At 43.1% G+C, this 27,846-nt stretch overlaps 1 long non-coding RNA gene across 4 annotated transcripts in view; it reads right to left on the bottom strand.

The window, feature by feature from the left end:
* Positions 1–169: 169 nt before the first annotated feature.
* LOC120367347 (uncharacterized) overlaps positions 170–27,846 on the bottom strand; it is a 33,388-nt gene continuing 5,711 nt past the window's right edge. Inside the window, exons 2-4 of one of the 4 annotated variants that reach the window (XR_012512793.1) lie at positions 21,329–21,423; positions 15,475–15,700; positions 170–7,852 (exon numbers count right to left, since the gene is read on the bottom strand). This is a non-coding gene — a long non-coding RNA (uncharacterized LOC120367347). Of the gene's footprint in view, positions 7,853–12,077; positions 15,704–21,328; positions 21,424–27,846 lie in introns of those variants that run through there. The other 3 variants (XR_012512791.1, XR_012512792.1, XR_012512790.1) reach the window with 3 other exon arrangements.

The following is a 27,846-nucleotide window of genomic DNA, read 5'->3' as shown; positions in this document are numbered from 1 at the left end:
TTTGTTTTTATACACTGTTTTGCAGTTGCAATTATATCCCCTGCCCCGAGTTGGCTTTTAGCTTATTTATTTATTTATTTATTTATTTTTTGAGACAGAGTTTCGCTTGTTACCCAGGCTGGAGTGCAATGGCGCGATCTCGGCTCACCGCAACCTCCGTCTCCTGGGTTCAGGCAATTCTCCTGCCTCAGTCTCCTGAATAGCTGGGATTACAGGCACAAGCCACCATGCCCAGCTAATTTTTTTGTATTTTTAGTAGAGACGGGGTTTCACCATGTTGACCAGGATGGTCTCGATCTCTCGACCTCGTGATCCACCCGCCTCGGCCTCCCAAAGTGCTCGGATTACAGGCTTGAGGGCTTTTAGTTTTTTTATTTCAGTGCACCTGAAGGGAAAGGAATGTGCTTATTAAGGCCCACTGTTTTACTGAGGCCCATTGTATGAGCGTGAAGTCTGGCAGTTATCCAAGAGACATTTTCCCCAGTTTTTTGTGCCCGAGCTGTTTTTCTGCTTTTTCTGACAGCTTGTAGTAGAAGAGAATTGATTTCCTTTAAATGTAGGAGGCTAGAAAGTGAAGTTTGGCAGTAACCCTGGAGACTTCTTCCCCATCAGTTTTTGTGCCCTATCTGCTTTATTTATTTATTTTTTTTACTGTCTGTTTTTCTTGACTGCTTGTAGTTAGAAAAGAAGTGATTTCCTTGAAATGTATGAGGCTAGAAAGAGAACTGGAACTTGAAGTGGCGGTGTTTGTCCGAGATGACGGTGCTCCTGCTCTGTCAGAAGGAAACCCTACATTTGTGGTCAGTTGATTCTGACATTTGGCAAATATTTACTGAGCCCTTATCACCAGCCAAGCATGGTACTGAGTACTGGAATTATTGGGATAGTTTCTATAAGGTTTCTGTTTGAAATATACTGTTTTGTAAAAGAATATTCTGTGTTAAGAGAAACCTGGCAAAGCATCAAGCAGTCATTGATCTAACTTCAGTTTTTCCACTTTTAAAGTAAGAGACTTCAACCAAATAATTATTCTCAGATTTTAGAATTCATAAGAATCAACCAGAGAACCTCTGAAATACACATTCCTAGGACTCTACCCTGGAGAGTATGATTTCATAGGTCTGGGGCCCTGAGATCTGCCTTTTCAGTGAGGCATGTTTGCTGAATGAAAGGATGGATAGAAATTTAATAATAAATTTCTGCATAATCCAGTATTCTCTTTTATATTTCTAAAAGACATTTCTTTGAGCCTATTAGATCCTGGGAATCTTTCAGGTGAGCATGATTAGAGAGCTTGTAGGTTGCCTTCACATGTATCTGGCATATTTGAGTCTTGTATCAAAACAATAGATTGGGAAGGCTGGTGTTATTGTATTGATAAGTAAACAGTCTTAGAGAGAAAATGCAATTTATCTAAGTTTAGATCTCCTCAATGGTCAGCATTCAGAAGTTTAAAGAGCACAGGCTAAGTTCATGAGACATAACTGGGCTCAAATCTTGGCTCTGCCACCTGTGACCTTTGATGGGTCACAACCTTTTTGGACCTGTTTCCTCATTTGTAAACTGGGTACATTTGTGGCTAGTCTTCAGGCTTGTTGAAGTTAAAACAATACAGGTAAAACTCCAACTCACTGCACCCTGTACATGTCACATGCCTTTCCTTTCGTTCTGACCCTAAGTCCGATGCCTTTCCCAGAGTATCAAAGGGCCTCTCTAAGGGATGTGTCTGGCAGCTTGCACCAAACAAACTTGTGTATGTCAACAGCTGGGAAACTTTGACTTTCACAAGAATGTCAAAGCAAATGGACACACACACACACACACACACACACACACAAACAGGGATGTGCACCTTTGTGTAGGCAAGTGTACTCAAGAAGGCAGGCGGGGGAAGTGATATTTTCTTTCTCAAGTTTTAAGCAACCTAAGGCAGAATTTCAAGTACAGAAAGAGAACTTGGAAAACAAATTCAAGCCTGTGAAGCCTTTGTTAGCTTAGGTTACAACGAGTTAAACATGTTCAGTGCATTATAGCTTCCTCTCCTTTGCCTTTTTGATTGAGTTCTGTAGGTCAATTATACCCATTGTGCAGATGGGCAAGCTGAATGACCTTTGAGGTGCATAGTTCAATTATGAACTCAAATCCAGTTCATTTTTCAAAATCATATTTGTTCTCAAATCCCATCCTGCTTCTTCATTCTATTCAAGTGCCTGGAGATCTCCTTCCCTCACACTGTTTAAAGTCATGCCCCAGATCTCACCACAGGGAAATGAAGACATCACCATCCCTAAGATCCTGAAGTCTGGGGTGGACACCAAGAACGAACCCCAAAATTCAGGAGAAATGAAAATGGCATTAGAAAGGAAACTTTCCCTTTTCACAAAATGGTACCAAAAGTGAAGAAGGAAGCAGGAAGCTCCTGCCCCTCTTATTTTGTTTATTTATTTATTTTTGAGACAGAGTCTTGTTCTGTTGCTAGACGCCAGGCTGGAGTGCAGTGGCACCATCTCAGCTCACTGCAACCTCCGCCCCCCGGGGTTCAAGTGATTCTCCTGCCTCAGCCTCCTGAGTAGCTGGGACTACAGGCATGCACCACCATGCCCAGCTAATTTTTGTATTTTTAGTGGAGATGGGGTTTCACCATGTTGGCAAAGATGGGTCTCGATCTCTTGACCTCATGCTCTGCCCGCCTTAGCCTCCCAGAGTGCTGGGATTACAGGTGTGAGCCACTGCGCCCAGCCAAAAGCAAAGGCTTTAAAGACCAAGAACGCAGTGTTGAAAGATGTTTACAGCCACACACACACAAAAAGAAGAAGATCCATAAGTCAACCCACCTTCCCGAGGCCCAAGACACAGACTCCGGAGGCAGCCCAGATATCCTCAGAAGAGCACTCCCAGGAGAAACAACCTTGATCACTATGCTATCATCTAGTTTCCCCTTTTCTGCTGACCACTGATCAGCCATAAAGATGCTAGAAGACAACACACTTGTGTTCACTGTCGATGTTAGCCTAACAAGCACCAGATCAAACAGGCTGTGAAGAAGCTCTGTGGCATGGATGTGGCCAAGGTCAACACACGGATTCAGCCTGATGGAGAGAAGAAGGCATATGTTCGACTAGCTCCTGATGACCATGCTTTGGATGTTGCCAACAAAATTGGAATCATCTAAACTGAGTCCAGTTGCATAATTTTAAATATATGTATAACTTTTCTCTATTTAAAAAAAGAGAAAAGAAAGAAAACTTTCTGGGACAGACACGGTGGCTCACAACTCTAATCTCGCACTTTGTGAGGCCGAGGCAGATGGATCACCTGAGGTCAGGAGGTGGAGACCAGCCCAACCAACATAGTGAAACCCCTTCTCTACTAAATACAAAAAATTAGCTGGGTGTGGTGGCGGGCACCTGTCATCCCAGCCATTTGGGAGGCTGAGGCAGGAGAACTGCTTGAACCCGGGAGGTGGAGGTTGCATTGAGCCACAATTGCACCATTGCTCTCCAGCCTGGGTGATACAGTGAGACTCCCACCCCTCCCCCAAAAAAGGAAACTTTCTCTGCCAGACAACAGCTTCTGCTTGTTGTATTTGCTGTCCCATAAACATGCCTGGGGTGCAGACACAGCCTCCTTTCTCCCGGGTTAACCCCACACAGTTCCCTCAGCACAGGCACCCTTTTGTTCGATGCTCACAAAGTCCGGTTCCTCCCTTGGCTGAGCACACAGCGTCATAGGATCTAACCCTCTATTGCCTTCTCCAGGCATCTTTACCTTCCCACCTGCCACACTACCAGAAAAAGAAAGTAAAAAGTCAATAAAGACATTTCTTTATCTGATTTGTCTTAAAGTCAAAAGGAGGAAGGACTGAGGCAGATCAATATTTAGTTTGTCCTACAGTCAAAAGGAGGAAGAATTAAGGCAGATAAATATTTAATTTGTTCTATATTCAAAGGAGGAGCAATGAAGGTAGATAAATAAGGATAATATTTCAGGTAGATAAACATGAAATCCTGTGTTTATTTCCCGCAGACTAAGTGCACAATAATGGGCTGGTGTCCACAGGATTAGCCAGGAAGTTCTGCCCTGTCCTCCCACCCTCCTCTCCCCTTGGTGCCCCTGGGCTCAGGGAAGGCGCTTCCTGCAGTGATTCTGAAAGGAATGACCTAGACTGGGCGCCTTGTCCCAGGCCTGTAATCCTCGCACTTTGGGAGGCCTAGGCAAGCGGATTGCTTGAGCTCAGGAGTTCCAGATCAGCCTAAATATAATGAAACCCTATCTCTATAAAAAGTACAAAAATTAGTGGGTGTGGTAGCATAGACCTTTAGTTCCAGCTACTCGGGAGGCTGAGGCAGGAGCATTACTTGAGCCCAGGAGGTTGAGGCCGCAATGGAGCCATGATTGCACCACTGCACTCTGGCCTGGGCAATAGAGTGAAACCCTGTCTCAAAAATAAGTAAATAAAATATTTTTAAATGCAGAATTTAATCTAACCACAAGAAAACTGCAGACAAACCTATTTTACAAAATAACTGGCCTAAACTCTTCAAAAATATCAAGACTGCGGAAGATGGAGAAAGGTTGAGGAGCTATTTCACATGAAAGGTGATTAAAGAAATCTGATGACTAAATGTAATCTGTGATCCTGCAGTTGAACATAGAATACTGGGACAACTGGTGAAGTTTGCATATGGACTATGGATTACATAATATTATTTTATCAACGTTGAGTTTTCTGATTTTTGGTAAATGTTCTGAGATCATATAAAAAGAAAATTCTTGTTCTCAGGAACTCCATATTGAAGTGTTCATAGATGAAGGGACATGATGAATGCAAATTACTCTTAAATTGTTAAAGTGCACATACACACACACACACACACACACACACATATAAGTGTGTATGTGTATCAGGGGCCGGGGAGAGAGAGAGACACATGCTGGGTATAGTGGCTCAAGCCTGTAATTTCAGCACTTTGGGAGACCAGGCAGGCAGATTGCCTGAGCTCAGGAGTTCAAGACCAGCGTGGGAAACATGGCAAAAGCCCATTCCTACCAAAAATACAAAAATTAGCCAGGCGTGGTGGCACGTATCTATAGTCCCAGCTACTTCTGGGGCTGAGTGGGGAGGATCACTTGAGCCCAGGAGGTCAAGGCCACAGTGAGCAGAGGTTGCGCCACTGCACTCCAGCCTGAGTAACAGAGCAAGACTGTTTATTTAAAAAAAAAAAAGAGAGAGAGAGAAGAGAGAGAGGAAATGATAGCTCAAATGGAGCAAAATGTTAACAGCTGATAAATCTGGGTGAAGGGTATATAGTTGTTTGTTTTAATTAGTCTATAACTTTTGTACATGTGAAACTAGATCAAATTTAAAAGTTTTTAAAGGGTCTCCTATTGGCCAATAAGCACATGAAAAGATGTTCAATGACCAGCAACAGTGGCTCATGCCTATATTCCCAGCATTTTGGGAGTCTGAGGCAGGCAGATCACTTGAGGTCACAAGTTCTTGACCAGCCCAGCCAACATGGTGACATTCCATCTCTATTAAAAATACTAAGGCCAGGCGCAGTGGCTCAAGCCTGTAATCCCAGCACTTTGGGAGGCCGAGGCGGGTGGATCACGAGGTCGAGAGATCGAGACCATCCTGGTCAACAAGGTGAAACCCTGTCTCTACTAAAAATACAAAAAACTAGCTGGGCGTGGTGGCGCGTGCCTGTAATCCCAGCTACTTAGGAGGCTGAGGCAGGAGAATTGCCTGAGCCCAGGAGGCGGAGGTTGCGGTGAGCCGAGATCGCGCCATTGCACTCCATCCTCGGTAACAAGAGCGAAACTCCGTCTCAAAAAAAAAAAAAAATACTAAACTTAGCTTCTACTATGGCCGCCATTGGAGAGCAGCAGCCATGGCTCTTTGCTACCCTATGGCCGTGGGCCTCAACAAGGGCCACAGGTGACCAAGAACGTGAGCAAGCCCAGGCACAGCCGCCTCTGTGGGCATCTGACCAAACACGCCAAGTTCGTGTGGGACATGATCCGGGAGGTGTGTGGCTTTGCCCCGTATGAGTGGCATGCCATGGAGTCACTGAAGGCCTCCAAGGACAAAAATAAGCTGGACATGGTGGTGGGCACCTGTAATCCCAGCTACTCAGGAGTCTGAGGAAGGAGAGTTGCTTGAACCTGGGAGGCAGAGGTTGCAGTGAGCTGAGATCATGCCACTGCACTCTGGCCTGGGCAATAAGAGTGAAACTATGTCTCAAAAAAGAAAAGAGAAGATGTTCAATATCATCAGGCATTCAGGAAATTAGGGAAAGGCAAATCAAAATCACAATGAGCTACCACTTCACTCTCACTGGGAAGGCTACAGTCAAAAAGATAATAGCCTGTGTTGATGGGAAGGTGTAGGTATCAGAACCGTATGGCAGTTCTTTGAAAGGTTAAACATGCAGTTGCGTTTAACCCGGTAATTCTATTCCTAGGCATACACCGAAGAGAATTAAGAACAGATACAAAAGCACATACTTGCACACAATTGTTCATCACAGCATTATTCACAACAGCCAAAAGCTGAAATCAATACAGATGTTCATGAACAAACATGAAAATGTGGTCTATTTATACAATAGAACATTATTCAACAATAAAAAGGAAAGATGTGGCCAGGCGCGGTCGCTCACGCCCGTAATCCTAGCACTTTGGGAGGCCAAGGCGGGCAGATCACAAGGTCAAGAGATCGAGACCATCCTGGCCAACAATGTGAAACCCCGTCTCTACTAAAAATACAAAAATTAGCCAGGCATGGTGGCACACATGTCTGGTCCCATCTACTCGGGAGTCTAAGGCAGAAGAATCACTTGAACCCAGGAGGCAGAGTTTGCAGTGAGGTGAGATTGCACCACTGCACTGCAGCCTGGCAACAGAGCAAGACTCCATCTCAAAAATAAAAATAAAAAAATGAAAGAAGTACTGATACATGCTATCACCTGAGTGAACTTTGTAAACGTGATGCTAAGTGAAAGAAAGCAGCACAAAAGACCACACATTATATGATTCCATTTACATGAAATGTCCAGAATAGGCCAAAATATAATGATAGAAAGTAGATTAGTGAGTGCCTAGGGCTGGGGAGGATGGAGAATAGCAGGGTTATATTTAAAGGATTCAGTGTCCTTTTGGGAGGGATTGAATGTTCTAAACTGATTGTGGCAATAGTTGAACAACTGTGAATATGTTAAAAATCACTGAAGGCCGGGCGCGGTGGTTCAAGCCTGTAATCCCAGCACTTTGGGAGGCCGAGGCGGGTGGATCACGAGGTCAAGAGATCGAGACCATCCTGGTCAACATGGTGAAACCCCGTCTCTACTAAAAATACAAAACATTAGCTGGGCATAGTGGCGCGTGCCTGTAATCCCAGCTACTCAGGAGGCTGAGGCAGGAGAATTGCCTGAACCCAGAAGGCAGAGGTTGCGGTGAGCCGAGATCGCACCAATGCACTCCAGCCTGGGTAACAAGAGCGAAAACTCCGTCTCAAAAAAAAAAAAAAAAAAAAAAAAAAAAAATCACTGGATTGCAAGGTGGATTGTATGGTATGTGAATTTCATCTCAACAAAGCTATTACTCAAACAGTGTTCTTTTTAACATTTTTTCTTCTGTCTTGAACTCCCATGATGTCACCAAAACTTGTGCTTGTTTGTCCGCCAAAGCACCAGTTTGTATAATAAATTGTATGTTCACCCTACTTAAGCTTTATGCAGGACTCAAAAGCAAGGCTGACTTGATGATGGAGTTTTGCTGTTGCAATAGAAAAAGGATATGAAGTAGGGGAATTTTCTGTCAGAGAAGTGGAAAGCCTGGCTCTTCTGGCCTGGAGGAGTCAAGAAAGGAGAAAAGAGCAGCATTAATGATAATAATGATAGTATCAATGAAAAGAATAGCAATAGCAAACTTCTATTAGGTGCTTACTCCGTGCCAGCATAGCGCTAAGTGCTTACATAAATAATCTCCTTTGATCCTTACAGTATCTCTGTGAGGGATTCAGACCTTACATCCTTCTCCATTGTCCATGCTCCTCGGGGAAGCAGTGGTCAGGCAATGGTTTCCAACCTCCCCTTTCTACACCAAAGTCCCAAAGCGGGAAGTGGGTGGAAGACATGAGGTGATTATTCACAAGTTACCCCCTATTTTCTTCTCCTTAGTAACCAACTCCTGAAGAGGCTGGAAAACCAAATACTCTCTTTCCCAGCCTTCCTTGAAAATAGAATGTGACTTAGTTTGGCCGATTAGACGTAAGTTTCCTCTAGAGCTTCTGGGGAAGACGTTTTGTTTTCAGATGAAAGGGACCACCACAAGAGAAATGCTGCCTGTGCTCACTGGTCTCACTTATATGTTCCTTAAACTCAAATGTGATAGGTGGAGCTGAGGCAGCCATTTTATGATGATTAGCCAAAAAAGATAAGAAAAATAGGCCGAGGGCCACGCACAGTGGCTCATGCCTGGAATCCCAGCACCTTGGGAGCTGAGGTGGGTGGATCACCTGAGGTCAGGAGTTCAAGACCAGCCTGACCAATATGGTGAAACCCTGTCTCTACTAAAAATACAAAAATTAGCCAGGTGTAGTGGCGTGCACCTGTAATCTCAGCTATCCAGGTGGCTGAGGCAGAAGAATCACTGGAACCTGGGAATCAGAGGCTGTAGTGAACTGAGATCACACTAGTGCGCTCCAACCTGGGTGACGGAGCAAGACTCTGTCAAAAGAAAGAAAGAAGGAAAGGAGGGAGGGAGGAAGGGAGGGAAGGAGGGAGGAAAGAAGGAAGGGAAAGAGGGAGGGAGAGAGGGAGGAAGGAAGGGAAAGAGGGAGGGAGAGAGGGAGGGAAAGAAAGACAGGCCAAGGATAACAGAAGAGAGCACCTGGGCTCTTAATGACCTCGCAGAGTTGCCGAGCCATCCCTAATACCACCTTCTCCTGGACCTTGTGAAAACCCTTATGGTTTATGTCACTGTTAATTAGAGTTTCTGTTACTTGCAGCCAAAAGCATTCCTAATCAAAATAACATGTTAGATGAAAGGAAAGCCAACAACAGAGGGACTCTGTCCATCTGACAGGGTTTTCTGCCAGGTGGAAGGAGGGTGTGCTGCAGTAAGCTGTAGGTGAAAGCACTTCAGTGGCAGAGAGCAGTGCCTGGCCCCAGAGCCCATGCGTGACGGGCTGAGGTTCCAGGCCCCCTGAGAGGCAGGGAGCACCCAATGTAGCTGACTCTGGCTAGAGCACTTGGCAAAGCAGGCCTTACTGCTGGGGTGAAGTGGGCCTTGCTGAACAGGAATAACAACCAGAATTCTAGGCAGCACCATCACAAGACCATGGTGAGGCCAATTCGAAGCGAAGACTACCAGCCTGAATGAGTCAAGACCAGATCACAAATTCACACCAAATATACCAGGACAAGGGGCCTGGGAACCCCAGCAAGCTTGGCTCTCTGTAAAACCATCTCTGTCCTATATTGTTGGAATTCGGCAGAGGAAGGGAGGGGCAAAGACGTTGGAATGTAACATAGCTAGCCTAAAGTTAGAACCTAAGCAACGCCATTTTATAAAAGAAAAGCTGTTTTTGAAATAAGTTGTAACGGCTGGCCCATTCTCCTCCAATAACTGCTGACCTTGGCTTCTGTAAATAAAACTGCTAGTTTGCTCTGCAAAATGCCCACAAAAGCTGCTCACCTTCTCTTATCAGTAACTGCCAGAATTGCTAGCCTTTGCTTACCGGTAATGACCAGGACAAGCAGCTCAAGCTAATTCCATCTTGACTCCTGCAACTTGTAATAAATAACTAAGGTCTGTAAACTGGTGTTTATCTTGACTTCTGTAAAGCACTTAAGTGGCAATCGGAATGACAACAGTCCCCTGGTCCTCAGAATGTGTGGAGCCCTCGTCTCCACCCAGGAGGTGATTTACAGAATCCACAAGCCCTCGGAATGTCTGAAGCCCTTCACCCCATCCCCGCTCCACACCCCAACTCCCAAGGTGGCTTTTCAGGTATAAAAAGTATTGGCACCCTCCTTTTGACGCCACGGGTTGGAGAGACGCGAGTCCTCTGTGGCCGCCAGCAATAAAAACCCTGCAATTTGGCATATTTTTGTCTTGGTGTTGACTTTCTATGTTCAGTCCGGTATAACAACTTTCCCAAAAGAATCTTATGTCCCAGATTTCAAGAAAACGGCAAAGAGCCACTGGATACAAAAGGGACCACACGGACAGACAACGAGTATCTCTCCAGAAACATGAGACAGAAGACCACATAGCAGCTGGATGTGCTGGTTCACACATGTAATCTCAGCCTTTGGGAAGCCAAGGTAGGTGGATTGCTTGAGCCCAGGAGTTCAATACCGGCCTGGAAAACATGGCAAAACATCTTGTTTGTTTTTTTTTTTTTTTTTTTTTTTGAGACACAGTCTTGTTCCGTCGCCAGGCACCAGGCTGCAGTGCAGAGACACAATCTCCACTCACTGCAACCTCTGCCTCCCAGGTTCAAGCAATTCTCCTGCTCACCCTCCCAAGTAGCTAGGACTACAGGCGGATGCCACGACTGCCAGCTAATTTTCGTATTTTTAGGAGAGATGGCGTTTCACCATGTTGTCCAGGATGGTCTCGATCTCTTGACCCTGTGATCTACCCGCCTCAGCCTCCCAGAGTGCTGGGATTATAAGTGTGAGCCACCGCACCTGGCAAAACGTCATTTCTACAAAAAAACAAAAAATTAGGCAGGCACAATGGCTCATGCCTATAGTCCCAGCTACTTGGGAGGCTATAATGGGCAGATAGCTTGAGCCTGGGAGATCAAGGCTGCAGTAAGCCATGATGGTGCCACTGCACTACAGCCTGGGCTACAGGCTGGTAAAAAAAAGAAGACGAGTCTCAAAAAGAAAAGCAGGAGGAGGAGGAGGAGGGCACCATACAAGCAACTACCCCAAAACCCGTATAATCCCTATAACTTTGACATGTTCTGGAGGAGAATGGGAGAAATGTCCCCAAGAGGGCTGAGATGAGATTCTCTACCCTCCCAGTGGGATGGGGCCCTGAAACCAAAATTAAGTCAAAGATAGAAGGTAAGAAGATGTAGTTTCTTTTGCTCTTCATGTTAGGTACTGAGATATATACACACCCAAACTAGAACCAACGTGCAGAATCCACAGGGATACAGATTCCAAGTGAGGAAACACCTCCCAATACTCGGCCCAAACCAGAGGCGGAATAGCTCGCCTCCGAGGACAGTGATGAATCAGTCCCAGCAGACATGCAGGCCACAGCTGGATGACTTCCCAATAGTGTGTTGTAGGAAGGTAACTTTAAGACACCACAGCAGTCACGGAAGGCACCACTCGGGGCTCCTGCAGCAATAAATGAATTGCCTGACTCCCCAGTTGCTGCAATATGATTAATCATTAGGGAAATGCAAACTAAAATCACAAGATACTACTTTACACTCACTAGCTTGAAGTGGCTAAATCAAAAAGGATGGCTAAATCAAAAAGACAGAGAATAACAGGTGTTAGTAAGAATATGGAGTGATTGGACCATTCATACAATTGCTGGAGGAAAAGTAAAAGGTGCAGTCTCTTTGGAAAAAAGTTTGGTAGCTCCTCAAAAAAAAAAAAAAAAAAAAGATAAACATAGGATTATATGACCCAATGAACTGAAAACAGCTACTCAAACAAATACCTGTACATGAATGCTAATAACAGCATTATTCATAATAGGCAAAAAACAGAAACAACCTCATTGTTCATCAACTGTTGAGTGGATAAACAAGATGTGGCATATTCATATAATGAAATATTATTCAGCTATTGAATGAAACAAAAATCTTCAACAAAATATTGTACTAGCAAACTGAATTCTACCGCACATTAAAGAAGTTATACATCACGACTGCGCAGGACTGATTCCTGGCTGGAAGTATGAGTTAACATGCAAAAATAAATTAACATAATAAATACCATATTAATATAATGAAGGAGATATCTACATCATCAACTTTGTTGATTAAAAAAAATACTTGGCAAAATGTGACAACCTTTCATAATAAAAACCTTCAACAAACTAAGAATAGAAGGAAACTACTTCAAAATAACCATGGCCATATATGAAAAGCCCCCAGCTAACACAATATTCAATAGCAAGAAACTGAAATCTTTTCTTCTGAGATCAGGAACAACACAAGGATGCTTACTCTAACCACTTCTATTCAACATAGTACTGAAAACTTTTGCCAGAGCAATTAGGCAAGAAATGGAAAAACAGGCAATCAGATTGGAAAGATAAATATAAATTTTATCTGTATTTATATATGACAAGATTTTATATATAGAAAACCCTAAAGATTCCACAAAATAAGTGTTGGAACTAATACATGAATTCAGCAAAGTTGCTGGAAACTAACACAGAAGGAAATCGTGAAAATAATCCCACACAAAAATCCCACACAAAAATCACAGAAGGAAATCGTGAAAATCATCCCATTTACAATAGCATCAAAAATAATAAAATACAAATTAACCAAAGAGGTGGAAAAATTTGTATACTGAAAACTACAAAACATTGCTGAGAGAAATTATAGCAGACAAAAATATATGAAAAGACATCCTGTGCTCATGAATTAGAAGAGACTAGTGTTGTTAAAATGCACACACTGCCTAAAGCAATCAGAGTCAATGTAATTCTATCAAAATCTCAGTGGTATTTTTTTTTTTGCAGAAATAGGAAAAAAAAAATCCTAAAATACATGTGGAATCTCAAGGGACCCTGAATAGTCAAAACAGTCTTTAAACAAGAACAAAGTTGGAGGGCTCACATTTCCTGATTTCAAAACATATCACACAGCTACAAGTAATCAGAACAGTGCCAGCTGGGTGCGGTAGCTCATGCCTGTAATCCTAGGACTTTGGGAGGCCGAGGAGGACAGTTCACTTGAAGTCAGGAGTTCAAGACCAGACTGGCCAACATTGTGAAACCTAGTCTGTACTAAAAATACAAAAATTCGGCCTGGCGCCGTGGCTCACGCCTGCAATCCCAGCACTTCGGGAGGTCGAGGCGGGCGGATCACGAGGTCAAGAGATGGAGACCATCCTGGCCAACAATGTGAAACTTTGTCTCTACTGAAAATACAAAAATTAGCCGGGTGGCACGCGCCTGTGGTTCCAGCCACTCGGAAGGCTGAGGCGGAAGAATCGCTTGAACCCAGGAGGCGGAGGTTACAGTGAGAGGAGATTGCTCCCCTGCACTCCAGCCTGGCCACAGAACAAGACTCCATCTCAAAAATAAATAAGTAAATAAATAAATAAATAAAATACAAAAATTCGCCAGGCATGGTGGTGCACACCTGTAATCCCAGCTCCTGGAGAGAATAAGGCACAAGAATAACTTGAACCCGGAAGGTGGAGTTTGCAGTGAGCCAAGATTGCATCGATGTACTCCAGCATGGGCTGCAGAGTGAGACTCCCTCTCAACAAACAAACAAACAAACAAAAAAAACCCACAATCTGCTACTGACATAAAGATAGACATATAGAACAATGTAACAGAATAGACATCCCAGAAATAAACCCTCGTACATATGGTCAGATGATCTTTTTCTTTTTCTTTCTTTCTTTTTTTTTTTTTTTTTTTTTTTGAGATGGAATCTTGCTCTGTCTCCAGGCTGGAGTTCAGTGGCACAATTTCGGCTCACTGCAACCTCTGCCTCCTGGGTTCAAGCTGTTCTTCCTCCTCAGCCTCCCGAGTAGCTGCGACCACAGGCATGTGCCACCACGCCTGGCTAATTTTTGTAATTTTAGTAGAGACGGGGTTTCACCTTGTTGGTCAGGATGGTCTCGATCTCTTCACCTCCTGATCTGCCCTCCTCAGACTCCCAAAGTACTGGGATTACAGGTGTGAGCCGCCGTGCCCGGCCAGTCAAATGATCTTTAGTAAGGGCACCAGCACCTCATAATAGGAGAAGGACAGTCTCTTCAACAAATGGTGTTGGGAAAACTGTATATTCACATACAAAAGAATACAGTTGATGGCTGGGAATGGTGGTACACGCCTGTAACCCCATATACAAAAATTAACCAAAATGGATTAAAGGCTAAATGCTAAGATGTAAAACTAAAGCTCTTAGAGGAAAACATAAGGGAAAACTGCATAAGATGAGTTTTTACACGGATTTATTGAATGTGACACTGAAGTACAGGCAACATCAAAAATAGATGAATAGGACTACCTCAAACTTAAAAACATCTTTACGTCAAAGGAAATAATGACCACAGTGAAAAGGCAACCTATGGAATGGGAAAAAAATACTGTTAATCACAAATCTGAAGAAGGGTTAATATCCAGAATACCCAAGGAACTCTTACGATTCAACTACAAAACCCAATTAAAAAATGGACAATGGATTTGAATACACATTCCTCTAATGAAGAGATATAAATAGGCCAACAGGCCTATGACCAGATGTTCAACAGCACTAATCATTCGAGAAATGCAAATCAAAACTACAATGAGATGTCACTTCACAGCTGCTAGGTTGTCTAGTTATCAAAAAAAAATCCCAGAAGAACAAATGCTAGCAAGGATGTGGGGAAATTGGAACCCTTGTGCATTGTTAGTGGGAATGTAAAATGGTGCAGCTGCTGTGGAAAACAGTAGAGAGGTTCCTAAAAAAATTAAAAATAGAATTACTGTATAATCCAGCAGTCCCTCTTCTGGGTTTACACCCAAAAGTATTGAAAGCAGGATCCCAAAGAGATATTTTCACACTCATGCTTGTTGCAGCATTATTCTCAATAGCCAAGAGATGGAAGCAACCCAAATGTCATTCATGGATTTAAAAATGTGCTTATACATGCAATGCAATTGTGAATATTATTCAGTTATCATAAGTATACGCAATTATTATAATTGTAACATCATTCAGCGTTAAAAAATAAGAAATTACTGTCAAATGCTACAATATTAATGAACCTTGACGGCATGTACTAAGAGAAATAAATCAGTTTCAAAAAGACAAAAACTGAGCCAGGTGTGATGGCTCTCACCTGTAATCCCTGCACTTTGGGAGGCAGAGGTGGGTGGATCACCTGAGGTCAGGAGTTCGAGACAAGCCTGGCCAACATAGTGAAACCCTGTCTCTACTGAAAATACAAAAAAAATTAGCCGGATGTGGTGGCAGACGCCTGTAATCTCAGCTACTCAGGAGCCTGAGGGAAGAGAATCACTTGAACTCGGGAGGTGGAGGTTGTGGTGAGCCAAGATTGTGCCACAGCACTCCAGTATGGGCAACGAGAGGGAATCTCCGTCTCAAAAATAACAAAATAAAACAAAACAAATTTAAATTCTATAGCTCCTTCAGCTCCTATAGGGGAAATAACATGGGTTTTGTTTTCAGGAAGACCTGAATTTAAATCCCAACTTCATTAGTCACTATTTGAAGGATCTGGAGAAATTGTTTACCCTCTTTGAAGTTCCGTTTCCCTCTCAGGAGAGCAGAGATGATTAAGTCTTCGTTACAAGGTTGTTACAAGGATTACACGTAACAACATGTGTAAAACTCTAACAGAATCTGGTACTTATGAGACGTGATTTCCTTTTCCCATATCAGCATGCCCTTCTATTTTTGTTTCTTGGTGTATCAGTAAGACCCTCCTTTCTTCTTTTTCTTGGTATATCAGTCAGAATCCTGCTAGAAAAAAGATTGCAGAGCTGTAACACGTAACTCAAGGACCATTTTCAAAAGTGTAGATGTTTATGGGGTGGCGATATTCCCGGAGACTTACAGGCATGAACCACTGCGTGAACAGGTGTTCAAGACCAGCTTGACCAATACGGTGAATCTCGGTTTCTACTAAAAATACAAAAATCATGGTGGCCCATGCCTGTAGTCCCAGCTATTCAGGAGGCTGAGATAGGAGAATTGCTTGAACCCAGGAAGCAGAGGTTGCAGTGGGTAGAGATTATGCTTCTGTGTACTCCAGCCTGAGCGACAGAGAGAAATTCCATCTCAAAAAATAAATAAATAAAAGACCAGGCGCGGTGGTTCATGCCTGTAATTCCAGCACTTTGGGAGGCCGAGGCGGGTGAATCACCTGAGGTCGGGAGTTCAAGACCAGCCTGATCAACATGGTGAAACCCCGTCTCTACTACAAATGCAAAAATTAGCTGGGTGTGGTGGCGGGCTCCTGTAATTCCAGCTACTCGGGAGGCTGAGGCAGGAGAATCGCTTGAACCTGGGAGGTGGAGGTTGCAGTGAGTCATGACTGCGCCGTTGAACTCCAGCCTGAATGCCAAGACCGAAATTCCATCTCAAGAAAAAAAAAAATCATCATTTTAACTCTCTTCAAGTGTACAGTTCAGTGGCACTAAGTACATTCACGTTGCTATGTGACCATCACTACTATCCACCTCCAGAATGTTTTATCCTCCCAAACTGAAAATCTGTACCTAGTAAACAATAATTTCCCATTCCCCTCTTTCCCCAGCACCTGGCAACCACCATTCTATTTGTCTCTGTGAATTTGACTATTTAAGTGCCTCATATAAGAAGAATCATGCAGTATTTGTCCTTTTGTGTCTGGCCTATCTCAACTGGCATAATGTCTTCAAGGTTCATTTGTGCAGTAGCATGTGTCAGAATTTTCTTTCATTTTAAAGCTGAATAATATTCCAGTGTATGCATAGGACCACATTTTGTCTGTCTGTTCACCTGTTGATGGACATTTGGGTTCTTTCTACCACTGGGTTATTGTGTAGAATGTTGCTATAAACCGTGGTGTACAAATACCTGTTGGAGTTCCTTCTTTCAATTACTACTATTATTATTATTATTATTATTATTTGAGATGGAGTTTTGCTGTTGTTGCCTAGGCTGGAGTGCAATGGCACAGTCGCTGTAATCTCCCATTGAACAATTTTAACACCTTTGTCATTTGACAGGGATGTTAAATGATTGTTACGTGATGAGAGGGTTCATTTCTAAGCCTTCTATTCCATTGGTCTATATAGCTTGCACCACATGATTTTGATTACTGTGGCTTTGTCAAAAGTTTGGAAATAAGAAAGTGTGAGTCCTCCAACTTTGTTCTTATCTTAAGATTGTTTTTGCTATTTGAGGTCTCTTGAGATTCCATGTAAATTTTTGGATGGGTGTTTGTATTTCTGCAAAGAAGTCACCGAATTTTTGAGAGGAATGGCACTGGTTTTTAGCAATATTAAGTCTTCCGGCCGGGCACGGTGGCTCAAGCCTGTATTCCCAGCACTTTGGGAGGCCAGGGTGGGTGGATCACTTGAGGTAAAGAGTTTGAGACCAGACTGGCCAACATGATGAAACCCTGTTTCTACTCAAAATACAAAAATTAGCTGGGTGTGGTGGCACATACCTGTAATCCCAGCTACTGGCAAGGCTGAGGCAGGAGAATCGCTTGAACCCCACCTCCGTCTTGCTCTGTTGTCCGGGCTGGAGTGCAGTGGTCCAATCTCGGTTCACTGCAACCTTTGCCTCCCAGGTTCAAGCGAATCTCCTGCCTCAGCCTCCCGAACAGCTAGGACTATAGGTGACTACAGGCGGGTACCATCCCACCCAGCTAATTTTTGTATTTTTAGTAGAGACCGGGTTTCACCATGTTGACCAGGACGGTCTGGATCTCCTGACCTCGTGATCCAGCTGGCTCAGCCTCCCAAAGTGCTGCAATTACAGGTGTGAGCCACTGCATGATCTGTATCTATATGTATTTCATTTTCTTTTTTTTTTTTTTTTTTTTTTTTGAGACAGAGTCTTGCTCCATCACCAGGAGCCAAGCTGGAGTGCAGTGGTGCAATCTCGGCTCACTGCAGCCTCCGCCTCCTGGGTTCAAGCAATTCTCCCGCCTCAGCCTCCTGAGTAGCTGGGACTACAGGCACACCCCAACACACCCAGATAACTGTTTTGTACTTTTAGCAGAGACGGGGTTTCACCATGTTGACCAGGATGGTCTCAATCTCTTGACCTCGTGATCTGCCCTCCTTGGCCTCCCAAAGTGCTGGGATTATAGGTGTGAACCACTGTGCCCGGCCATATATATTAATGTAATTTTTAATATTTGTTAAAACCATTAAAAAACCTTTCCAGATAAGAACAGCAACTACTACTATGTATCATACAATAATTCAACTAAATAGTTTAAGAACTCACTGTAGCTTAGTGGTTAAGACACAGCACTCCAGAGCTAGATGATCTGGATTCAAGTCCTGCCTCTATTACATATATGTTGTGTAACCTTAAGCAACCTCTCTTTGCCTTAGTTTACTTTCCTTCAAATAGGAAGTAAGGCAGACAAACTCACATTTTATTAGAATGAGGGACATCCTACAAGATAACTGGGAAGTACTCTTCAAAGCTATCAAGGTCATGAAATTTAAAAAAAGACAGAGGAACTGTCCCAGATTAAAAGGGACTAAGGAGTTGCAACAACTAAAGGCAAAGCGGCATCTTGTGTAGGACGCTGCAGCAGAAAAGGGACATTAGCGGGACAAGAAAGTCCCCCTTCCCTCTGGAGGAGCATAATTCCAAGGATTATATTGATGGCATTTTCCAGAGGTTGCTGCTCCAGTCACCCACTGTGATTATTTGCTTCGTAACACTTTTTGTTTTTTAAAGATGGGGTTTCACCATTGTGGCCAGGCTGGTCTTGAACTCCTGACCTCAGGTGATCCACCCACTTCAGCCTCCCAAAGTGCTAGGATTACAGGCATGAGGCACAGCGCCTGGCCCACTTTTTTTTTTTTTTTTTTTTTTTTGAGAGAAAGTCTCACTCTGTGGTCCAGGCTGGAGTTCAGCAGCACCATCTCAGCTTATTGCAACCTCCGCCTTCCTGGTTCAAGCGATTCTCCTGCCTCAGTCTCTGGAGTAACTGGGACTACAGGCATGCACTACCACACCTGGCTAATTTTTGTATGTTTAGTGGAGACGGGGTTTCGCCATATTGGCCAGGCTGATCTCGAGCTCCTGATTTCAGGTGATCCGCCTACCTCAGCCTCTTGAAATGCTGGGATTACAGGGGTGAGCCACCGTGCCTGGCCTTATAACACATTTTTTTTTTTTAATTGGCTGCTGCCTGCCTTTTCCTGGCTCACTTCTTCATGCCCCACCCAGTGTTCCCTGTGTCTCCCAAATAAAGGAACTGTCACCAAATCCTTGTCTCAGGGCAGCTCCTAGGGGAACCCAAACTAGGACATTTCGTTCCATTTTTATACAGAACAAAAACAGGTGAAATTAATCTGTGCTAACAGCAGTCTGAGTGATGACTGCCCTTGGATGAGAAGAAGGTAGAGACTGGATGCAGACAGAACGAGGCTTCAGAGGCCCTGGTAATGTTCTATTTCCTGATCTGAGTCCTGGTCAAATGACTGTGTTTTTTATTTGTGAAAATTAATTGAGACATACAGTGATAATAGGTAAAATTTGGGGTTGGATTATTATAACTCTAAAATATTTTTAAAGTAATTCTGTTAGTTTTGGCAGAGGGCACGATTTTTTTTGGTCAGATGTTTTGTTGCTGTTTGTTTTTAGAGTTACCTGGGATCTTACTCTGGAGTGCAGTGGTACAATCATAGGTCACTGCAGCCTCAACAACACCCGCCCCCCCCACCGCCCCCAGGGCTTAAGCAATCCTCCCGCTTTGGCTACCCAAGTAGCTGGGACTGCAGGCAGGAGCCAACATACCTAGCCTCAGTTTTGTTTTTTACAGTGAAGGAATGGTAAAAATTCTTACTCATTGGCGTTTGCAATGAAAACGGGATCATATGCCGGGCGCGGTGCCTGAAGCCTGTAATCCCAGCACTCTGGGAGGCCAAGGCTGGTGGATCACAAGGTCAAGCGATCAAGACCATCCTGGTCCACACGGTGAAATCCCGTCTGTACTAAAAATACAAAAAATTAGCTGAGCATGGTGGCGCGTGCCTGTAATCCCAGCTACTCAGGAGGCTGAGGCAGGAGAATTGCCTGAACCCAGGAGGCGGAGGTTGCGGTGAGCCGAGATCGCGCCATTGCACTCCAGCCTGGGTAACAAGAGTGAAACTCCGTCTCAAAGAAGAAAAAAAAAAAAAAACACACACACACAAGAAAACGAGATCATACATTTGTAAGAAGAAAAACAACAAATCATTTTGATAATTAATTTTCTGGTCCACATATGGCCAGAAAGTAGGAAGAGACAAAGGCCAGAGGGATGAAAAGTTGGTTCCAGGTGGCAAGGAAGAGGACAAGAGAGAGAAGATGTAGAGATGATATGGTCCGCGCAGACCAGGGAGAGAAAAAAGGAAGCAAGTGACAGCAGCAAAACATGAATACAGAAAGACAGACTTTTTATCTCCATGCTGTGAGAATGGATGTAAGATTCCTCTCCAAAGCCGGAATGCATAGGCATTCATGTAACGCCTTCTTTATTCTACATTCAATAAAGAAAAATTCCTCAAACCTTGTTTGACATTCAATGAAGACCATTTCTTTTAAGAAAGCAGCAGGGTCAATCCCCGTTTACAAGGTGTAGTGCGTCTCTTTTCACAGCCTCACGTTTCCATCTGGTGGCCTTTTAAGATATCATGGACAAGGACTCAAGAGTTATAACTAAGGCAGGGTGGATATTTCCTGCCGGCATCTGTCTTGTGTGAAGGTCAAACCCAGGCCTGAGACGGGAGGGTCTGCATCTGTAAGGCGGCTGGTAAGGAGAGGTGTGGAAGAAGACATCTAAACCAACCCTGTGAATTTCGTTTCAGGGTGGCCTGAGCCACAACATTCACATCAAAAACAAGCATATTATCTTAAGATTTATTGACCTTTGTCAGCCACTCCTACTACGTCTTCCTATAGATATTAATGCTTAAGAAAATAACCAACAGGCAAAGTAAATTTTACTGAGATTCCGGATTGGCCTATCATTAAGTTGAATTGTTCACTGTACCGACACTGAAACATTTATTGCAATACATTACAGAGCAAGTTTAAATGGCCTAGGCACCCAAACACACATACACCCGCCTACTCCAACCTCATGTCAGAGTTCCCTACTCTTCCTAAATCAAAGACAAACGTTTTGCTGGTATTTTTTTAAGTGTAATTTAGGGACTTCAGATGGGGTAAGAAAAATGTCTGAAAGGCCCTCCCCTCCATGCTGTGCCCTTATAAATGACAGTAGAGATAGAGAAATGAAATTACTGTCTATACAGTTGGGCTTGAAGTCATAAAGGGGAGTGCTTGAGATCACAGAAATAAACAAGGAAGTTCTTAAGAAGCCATAGGAGAAGCCAAGGCCCACGTAACCTGGGCTGCACTCACCTGAGAGCGCTGTGGAATCCTGAGACTCAGGTGCGGAATTCAAAACCAGAAAACTAGTGTGCACTGAAGAAGTGCCAGATGTCTGAGGAAGCCCACTGTCATGAAAGAGAGATAACAAATGGAACAAATGAACAATCTTCTACACAACCAAAGGTCAATTAAAGCCAGTACATTTGCTGTAACCAAGCAAGTGCGAAATCACCACTGAGACAACGACTAGGCCAAATTACAGGGTCTTTGTTGCCGGCAGCCACGGAGGACTCGCGTCTCTCTAACCCGTGGCCCCAAAAGGAGGGTGTCAAGACCTTTTATGCCCATAAACCACCTCCTGGGTGGCGGTGAGGGCAAGGACATTCCGATTGTTACTTAAGTGGGTCACAGAAGTCAAGATAAGCCTTAGTTTACACATTGTCTGGGTAGGATGGAAATTACAGATTTTAGTTACTTATTACAAGTCTTAGTTTTTCTTAAAATGGCTCAGGGGCCAAAATGGCATTGGTTTGGACTGCTTGCCTGTCACATTAGGGATACAGAGAGCAGTTTCAATGGAAAGCCGAGGTATGGTTGAGGTATGCAGTTTATGGGGCAATTACCATGTCATATATTTAATATCTTCAGCAAAATAAGGAAAAATAAAACCAAGCAATTATGGAAAAGAACCAATTAGAAATCTCAAAATTAGGCCGGGCGCGGTGGCTCAAGCCTGTAATCCCAGCACTTTGGGAGGCCGAGGCGGGTGGATCACGAGGTCGAGAGATCAAGACCATCCTAGTCAACATGGTGAAACCCCGTCTCTACTAAAAATACAAAAACTAGCTGGGCGTGGTGGTGCGTGCCTGTAATCCCAGCTACTCAGGAGGCTGAGGCAGGAGAATTGCCTGAACCCAGGAGGCGGAGGTTGCGGTGAGCCGAGATCGCGCCATTGCACTCCATCCTGGGTAACAAGAGCGAAACTCCGTCTCAAAAAAAAAAAAAAAAAAAAAAAAGAAATCTCAAAATTAAAGCCCAAGTTACTGAAATAAAAAACTCAAAAGACAGGCTGAGTGACAGAAGAGATACACTGAAGTGTGCATTAGCAAGATGGAGCATTCAGTTGAGGGAGCTTTGCAGATTAACCGCCCCCCCCCCGCCCCGCCCCAGAAAACTGAAAAGATTAAAAGACGTAAAGCCTGGATGATGACATTCAAGCTTTCATCTAGTAGGAATTCCAGAGGCAGAGAGAGGAAGAATAGGAGAAAGTAGTATTTAATTAATAGCTAAAAATTCCCCAAAAGTGAAGAAAGCTATAAAAACAGAGAGGAAAATGTTAAAAGCTACCAAAGGAGAAAAAGTTAAAAACCCAAAGAAATAAGGATCATATTTTTCTCATTAATTTCATTAGCAGCACTGCATACAAGACTATGAGGCAATGTCTTCAATGAGCTGTTGGGAAATAAAGGTAATTTATGCTGAATTCTATAACCCAGCTACAGAATTATTTAAGAGCATAGTGAAACAAAGACATTTATTTTCTTTTTTGAGACAAAGTCTTGCTCTGTTGCCCAGGCTGGAGTGCAGTGGCATGATCACGGCTCACTGCAGCCTTGATGTCACTGGCTCAAGCGATCCTTCCACCTCAGACCCCCCCAGTAGCTGGGACTACAAAAGCACGCCTGTAATTCCAGCATTCATATGAAAACACCATTCAGGGAAATTAAAATTGCTAAGAAAGATAAGAAAAAACGGAAAAAGTGGCAAATATATATATATAAGAAAAAATGCTTGATCTTACTAGTTCTCAAGGAAATACAAATAAAAGAGCATTGAGATGCTATTTTTACTGATCAGATTGGCTAGTATTTTCCAGTTTGATAACAGTTGCTGGAGTTGGGCAAACGGGTACCCTCACATCCCACCAGAGGGAGTGCATATTAGTGCAGTCAATTTGGAGGGCATCTGACATATCTATTAAAACCAACACATTTGCACGTGTGAGCAAGAAATTATTGCCAAGATTATCTTAGCAGCATTGCTGGTAGCAGTTAGATATAGGCAATGATCTAAAGGTCCATTAATGGGAGAATGACTACATGAACCATAGTATGTTCCTACCACGGAATACTCTGCAGCAGTTAAAAGGGGTAACTTAGATTCTTTTCTTTTCTTTCTTTCTTTCTTTCTTATTTATTTTTTTTTTTTTTGAGACAAAGTTTTGCTCTGTCTCCCAGGCTGGAGGGTAGTGATGCAATCTCGGCTCACTGCAACCTCTGCCTCCAGTATTCAAGTGATCCTCTTGCGTCAGCCTCCCTAGTAGCTGAGATTATAGGCATGCGCCACCATGCCCTGCTAATTTTGTATTTTTAGTAGAGACAGGATTTCTGCATATTGGTCAGGCTGGTCTCCAACTCCCAACCTCAGGTGATCTGCCTGACTCGGCCTCCCAAAGTGCTGGGATTACAGGCGTGAGTCAGCACTCCTGGCCTCAAAGAATCAGGTTCTTATTCCTCTGGATGTGCTGGACTTTACATAGATGGCAGGTTTGCTAATCTAGACTGGTCAGGTATCCAAGGAATGGACTGTGTAGACACAATTGCTCATCAACTCCTCCACAGTAGGATTTATGACCTCTCTCTCCCTTTTACCCATAGTTCTGACCAGATACCAGAGTCTCAAGGAATGAAAGAGGTGTGCCATGTCTGGCCTGTGAAGTAATGGTGGTGGTTCCTACTTTTGCCTAAGCAGGTTCCTAACACTCAGAGTCTTCCTTTCAGGTAAGACTGGGAAAATTTATATGCTCGGTTAGGTTTTTGGGTTACGTTTTGGCCTCTAGTCTGTTGAAGCTTTTCTGTGACCTCCCTTGAGCTATCCACTTTCTGAGGTCTTATGCATAACAACCAAGATAAGGGGACTCGATTTCCTCCTCCGTTTGCCAATGAAAAGTTGGAATCACAACCAGAACAGCTCTTTACAACAATCTCTTCGAATTAATCACAGATGTATGCATTTTGCTACTTGAAACTTCTTTATTTCAAATCAACTGCTTATACAACTTTTTTTTTTTTTTTTTTTTTTTTGAGATGGAGTTTCACTCTTGTTACCCAGGCTGGAGTGCAATGGCGTGATCTCGGCTCACCGCAACCTCCGCCTCCTGGGTTCAGGCAATTCTCCTGCCTCAGCCTCCTGAGTAACTGGGATTACAGGCACGCGCCACCATGCCCAGCTAATGTTTTGTATTTTTAGTAGAGACGGGGTTTCACCATGCTGACCAGGATGGTCTCGATCTCTTGACCTCGTGATCCACCTGCCTTGGCCTCTGAAAAGTGCTGGGATTACAGGCTTGAGCCACCGCGCCCGGCCCTATACATCTTTTTTTTCTTTTGGCAAACTGGAAAAAACATTTAATTAGATGCAACTTTTTGAGCTTTATTTTATTTTTAAGTGATGCATAATAACTGTAGATATGTATGGGGTATCGTGTGAAGTATACATATACCCCATCTATCGTGGGGTATATGTATACTTTGTGTAATAGCCAAATCAGGGCAATTAGCATATTAATCACTCAAAACTTTATGATTTCTTTGTGGCAAGAAGATTCAAAATTCTCTCTTTCAGCTATTTTGAAATATATAATAAATTATTGTTAACTCTAGTCACTCTAGTTTCATAGTTTCAAGTCTTGTATTTTAGGCTTTATTTTGAGTGGATTTTTGTATCTAGTGAGAGGTAGGTGCCTAGTTACATTCTTCAGCATGCGGATATCCGGTTTCACCAACACTCTTGATTAAAAAGTTTTTTTCCCCAATATGTGTTGTTGGCCCATTTCTTGAAAATCAGTTGATTGTTGTCTTATTCTATTTTCTGTTACTATGACTGAACCTGAGACTAAAATAAATTTATTTCTTTTTTTTTTATATATATATTTTTTCTTTCTTTCTTTTTTTTTTTTAAGAGACAGGGTCTCGCTATGTTGCCCAGGCTAGAGTGCAGTGGCTATTCACAGTCGCGATCCTGTTTCTGACCTGGGCCAATTCACCCCTCCTTAGGCAACCTGGTGGTGCCCCACTCCCCGGAGGTCACCCTATTGATGCCGAACTTAGTGCGGACACCCGATCAGCATAGCGCACTGCAGCCCAGAACTCCTGGGCTCAAGCGATCCTCCCACCTCAGCCTCCCGAGTAGCTGGGATGGGACTACAGGCACGTGCCACCACACCCGGCAAGAAATTTATTTCTAAAAAATAAAAATAAAAAAATAAATAAATAAAAAGTAAGGGGTGGGAGGAGAGAGGGCAATAAATAAATAAATAAATAATAATAAAGAAATTTATTTCTTACAGTTGTGGAGGCTGGGAAGTCCAAAGACCAGGGGGCACCTCTGGTGAGGGCCTTATTGCTGATGGGGGCTCTCTGCAGTCTTGAGGTGGTGCAGGGCATCACATGGGGAGGGGACTCACTTGAGTGAACTAAATTGGCTTTTATAATAGTCCTACCTACATGATAACTATCCTACTCTTGTGGTAACCCATTAATTCATTAATCCTTTAATCTAGGAATGAATGAATTCTTTCATGAGGGCAGAGCCCTTAATGACCCAATCACCTCCCAAAGGCCCAACCTCCCAATACTGCTTCCTGAGAATTAAGTTTCAGCTTACATTTCAGAGGGGACAGACATTGAAACCACAGCAGCTGTAGATGCATGGGTTTTTTTCTGGGCTGTCTATTTTGTTCCATTGGTTTATGTGTCTGTTTTTATGCCAGTATCATGCTGTTTTGGTTACTATTGATCGTTGTAAATGTATCTTCAAGGCAAATTTCTAGAACTGAGATTGCTGGGTCAAGGAATAAATATAGAAATAAATATAAGTCTTGCCAGCTACTGCTAAATTCTCCTCCAAAAGGGTTGTACTAATTTGCATTTCCAGTGGTAACATTTGAGAATCCATTTTTCTCTTCAGTACCAAAATGTGCTGTCCTACTTTTTAATTTTGCTGTTCAGATAGGTAAGAAACATTATAGTATGTATGCTGTTTAAATGTGCTTTTTTATTTTTGAATTTAAAATCATTTGTCCCTTACTTTTTGAGCTCTTTGTATATCAGGGATATTAGCCACTTGTGTGTGATGTATGTTGCAAATACTTTCTCCCAGTTTGTCAATTGTTCTTTCACCTTGTTTATGGTGGGTTTTTTTTTTTTTTAGGCATGCAAATGTTTTATTTTACGTATTCAAATGTATCAATTGTTTATTTTACTGTCTCTGAATTTTAAATCATAGTTACACTTTTGCTATATCGAGAGTGAGGAGGAAGTCATTCCTGGTTTTTGCTAATGGTTCTATGGTTTCAGATTTTACTAGTCTAATCCAGATTTTACTGCTAATTCAGTTGTAGTTTATTATTTTATTTTTATGTAAACTGTGAATATAAACTTTCTAAATGGCTGTTCAGTTGTTCCAGCACATTTTTCTTTTTCTTTTAGAGAGACAGGGTTTTGCTCTGTCACCCAGGCTGGAGTCATAGCTCTCTGCAGCCTCCAACTCCCAAGCTAAAGGTATCCTCCTACTTCAGCCTCCCAAGTAGCTGAGACTATAGGCACACACCATCATACCTAACTAACTTATAAAATTTTAGTAGAGACTGGGGTTTTACTATGTTGCCCAGGCTGGTCTCCTGACCTCAAGCAGGAGACCTCTCAAAATGTTGGGATTATAGGTGTGAGCCACCATGCCCAGCTTCCAGAACCATTGAAAAAAATCTGTTTTTGCCCCAGTGGCATGAGATGCCACTGTTATCAATACCCTATTTCCAAATGTACTTGGGTCTATGTTGGGAGTTTCTCTTCTATTCCAAACTGAACTGTGTGTCTATTCATGTACCGGAACTGCTCTGTTTTGATTACAGAGGCTTTGTTGCATGTGTTCACACTTGGTAAGGCAAGTCCCCACAGTTTTTCCTTTTCAGTGTTTTCTTATTATTGCATGTTAATTGTTTTCTGCCAGAAATGCATAAATGAATTTAATCATGAGAAAACAGACAAACTCAAACTGATTTGCGTTCTATAAAAGAATTGGCTAAAACTCTTTAAAACAGTTAAGATTAAAAAAAAGAAGAAGAGCCGGGCGCGGTGGCTCAAGCCTGTAATCCCAGCACTTTGGGAGGCCGAGGCGGGTGGATCACAAGGTCGAGAGATCGAGACCATCCTGGTCAACATGGTGAAACCCCGTCTCTACTAAAAATACAAAAAATCAGCTGGGCATGGTGGCGCGTGCCTGTAATCCCAGCTACTCAGGAGGCTGAGGCAGGAGAATTGCCTGAACCCAGGAGGCGGAGGTTGCGGTGAGCCGAGATCGCGCCATTGCACTCCAGCCTGGGTAACAAGAGCGAAACTCCGTCTCAAAAAAAAAAAAAAAAAAAAAAAAGAAGAAGAAGAAGAAGAAGAAGAAGAAGAAGAAGAAGAAGAAAAGAAAGACGAAGGAATTGTCCCAATTCAAACAAGCCCACAGAAACATAACAAATGCACTATATGGTCCTGCAGGAA

This window comes from Saimiri boliviensis, chromosome 12 (genome assembly GCF_048565385.1).
Source record: "Saimiri boliviensis isolate mSaiBol1 chromosome 12, mSaiBol1.pri, whole genome shotgun sequence".
NCBI lineage: Eukaryota > Metazoa > Chordata > Mammalia > Primates > Cebidae > Saimiri > Saimiri boliviensis.
The sequence above is the reverse complement of the archived record's forward strand: the minus strand, read 5'-3'. Positions and strand labels throughout refer to the sequence as shown.